This window comes from Panthera pardus, unplaced genomic scaffold (assembly GCF_024362965.1).
Source record: "Panthera pardus isolate Hobbes unplaced genomic scaffold, ASM2436296v1 HiC_scaffold_26, whole genome shotgun sequence".
Lineage (NCBI taxonomy): Eukaryota > Metazoa > Chordata > Mammalia > Carnivora > Felidae > Panthera > Panthera pardus.
In genome coordinates, this window is record NW_026526832.1 from 32,336,447 (window position 1) to 32,339,744 (window position 3,298).

Genomic DNA, 3,298 nt, shown 5'->3' on the forward strand with positions numbered 1-3,298 from the left:
ATTTTGCAGGATGTGAAAGGAAGTTTCAGGCTAGCAACACTTGTTCAGCCTTTCTGTATTGTCACAGAGCATGACGGAAACGCTCATCGTAGAAGCCAAAACCGGCCTCGTTTTTGGAACACAGAGGCAAGGAAAAACACTGAGATCTGACTCTCACGGCGAGAACAAAGGGTTGATTCATTTATTAACAAAAACGCACTGTGTGATTCCCAGGTTCTGGGCACCGTCCCAGGCCCCAGAGATACCGTGGGGACGAGGTGGACAAAACCACCTGTCTACATGTAGCTTCCGTACCAGCGGAGGAAGACAGAGACGAAACCGGGGAGTGAGTCACAGGCGACATGAGACGATGTGCACCACGGAAAAGACACAACCAAGTGGGCGAGGGGAACGAACGCGCAGGCAAGTGTTGTGTGAGGCTCGGAGAAGACCAGGGTGAGTAACGTCCTTCCTGTCCCCTGAGGAGCTACCGAGAGAGGACAGGAAAAGGCAGGCTTCCCAGAAGGGGTGACCGGAGAGTCAGTGTTGGGCCCCGCCACTCGGGCGAGAAAGGCCCAGGGCACCCGACCAGGCAGCTGTCCTTGGGGGTGTTGGCCAGCCCAATGTCATCGTCAGCTTGGGCTGCTGTAACACGATTCCACAGATGCGGACTTAACCAGCAGAAAAATTTCTTTTCTCACGGTTCTGGAGGCTGGATGTTCAACATGAAGATGTCAGCAGCTTTGGTGTGTTTGACTTGTGGATGGCCACTTTCTCCCTCCGGCCTACAAGGTCTTTTCCTCTGGGCACGTGTGGCCTTGGTGTTTCTGAATATTCAAATCTCCTCTTCTTGTGAAGACAGCAGTCATACTGGATTAGCATCCACCCCCAAAGACCTCATTTTAACTAAATCCCTTCGTTCAAGGCCCCGTCTCCAAATACAGTCACATTCTGAGCACCGAGGGTCGCATCGTCACCATGTGAATTCGGGGGGAACACAATCCGGCCCATAACCCTAGCTCATTAAGAAACGCCTTCCCCCCTCCCCGGGTCACGGGCTCGCTCTCTGAAGTGAGGTGTGTTCCAGTCCAGCACGGGCACACTGGTCCCACGCTCCTCCCACGGTGACTCCCGCGCTCCTGTCCCCAGGCTGGGTCCTCCCGGGGGGTGCAAACGGGGAGAACAACTACACGCCTCTGCTGTCGTCTCTCACCCCAGGACGACTAATACACCTGCCGACTGCCCGCACTTGGCCCAAAGGGGCGTTCGGAAAGACCCACCAACCCCCTCCCCCCACCACAGGCCTCTGGACAAGAAAGGGCAGACTGTCCGCTTCCTCTTCGGCTCTGGAAGGGATGCCTTCTAGAACACACTCTTCTAGTTGCCCAGAACTCCAGGCTTCCTCCTGTACCAAGGAGGGCCCAGGTCTCTACTGTGGGACCCTGGGTCTCTGTTGACCATGGAGGCTGGCTTAGCTCTGGAGGGTACCGAGGTTGAAAATACGGTCGCTTCACGTTCTGAAAATATGATTCCCACTCTAACAATAATAGCTAATATCTGGCGATCACTTATATGCACCAGGTAGAGTGCAAAGAGCATTCTCTTCTCTTGTTTAAACTTCAGAGTAACCCTCAGAAGCCCAGCTTTATGGACGAGGAGAGGGGAAATGACTTGCCCGAGATGACGCATCTCATAAGGTTCAAGTGGTGGTGACTCGGGCACTCTCGTGCCTCAGCAGCACGGTGGGAGCTCCCCGGCGTGAGGACCTGAATTCCGATAGGCAGCCCCATCACCTGACCTGACTCCCCCCCTTCTTCTCTGACATCTCACGTGCCTGGAAGTCCCAGGCTCCCGGGCCAGCACCATTCCTGTCCCCCTTCTCTGGGCGCGTGCTTTAGGCTGATGGGGCACAGGCTCTCTCCTCCGTCCAGCCTGCATCATCCCAGGCACGCCTTCCGACCTCCCGACCACTCGCCTTGTCCCTGTTCACCTCTGCTGCTGCCCTAACGGGACGACCAGTCGCCACCCTCTGTGCTGGTGTCCGTCCTCACTGGGGACCATCTTTGCCCCCGTCAACCTCAACCATTCGGCCGCCAGTGCCTTCTGGGCATGTACCTGACAAGGACCACACACCCCCGGGCACTCTCAACTTCCGCTTCCCCTAACTGTCCCCTCATTTCCAAACCGGCTGCCCGAGCGTCCCCGATGGAGCACGGCTCTTGCAGCGATGAGGCCGCCAATCCTGTGACCCCACCCTTCTCCCCCCAGGCCATCTCTTCTTCCCTGTCCTTCTGCCCCTCAGTCACCCAGCCTTGCTTCTGCGGTCCTCCTTGTAGTCAGTCCGTGGCCCGCCCACCCGTCAGCCCTCCACTGGTTCTGCGCTGGATAGACCCCAAACCCCGTTAAATACAACCATTCGCCTCCTCGGGGCCTCCACCCAAGTTCCGGAATGTTACTGAACAAAGTCCATGTACCTAACGCCTGCTGTTGGTTCCAAGTTCATGACCACAAATCTCAAACATGTTCTCACGGCTGCCCGGCTGTCTCTTCCCCTCCCTGAGACACTGTGTAACTCCTCCTCTCCTCCCCTCCAACTTCCCAGCAGAGGAAGCCACCAGAAAGAAATCCTTTCATTGGCCCTCTTCTCCCCCCATTCAGAGGAAAAGGGCCCAAGGCGGATCTTTCATCTGTATGCCGAAAACTGGCGCCCTTCAACTTTTCAAGGACTTTGCTTTTCTATGACCTCCTCTCTCCTCCCCATCATGCTCCCCCTTTCTCTGGGGTCACTGCCTCCAGTGATCACGCAAGCCCACCTACCTCCTGTCTTCACCAACAGGGAGAGAGGCCACTTGGGTACAGGACACATGGTCCTGAACCATATCATTCTTTCAACTTTTCTGGAACTTTGAATTTTCCAAAATAAAAAGCAGAAATAACGAAGAACGAAACAATGTCCAGAAATGGGTTGAGCGTTTCGGATTGGATCCCCTTGGATATTTGCGCGGGAGTCCAGGAAAGATTTGAACTGCTTTCTTTAAAAAACAAACAAACAAAAACTCCCCTTGACCACACCACACCCATCCATTCACTCTTCTTGGCCGCTGAACTCACCCAAAGGGTCTCCCATTGGATAATGGGATAATAATAACTCCCATTACAGTTCCACTGCCCCACTTCTGTTCCCCTGATAATGCTTTTGTTGGGATTCTAAAGACTCCCATGGTACCAGGCCCGGTGGGCCCACACATCCAACCACCCACTGGGTATCTTAAACCTTAACATGTCCCAAACCATGTTCAGTGGGCTCTGCCCTTAGTCT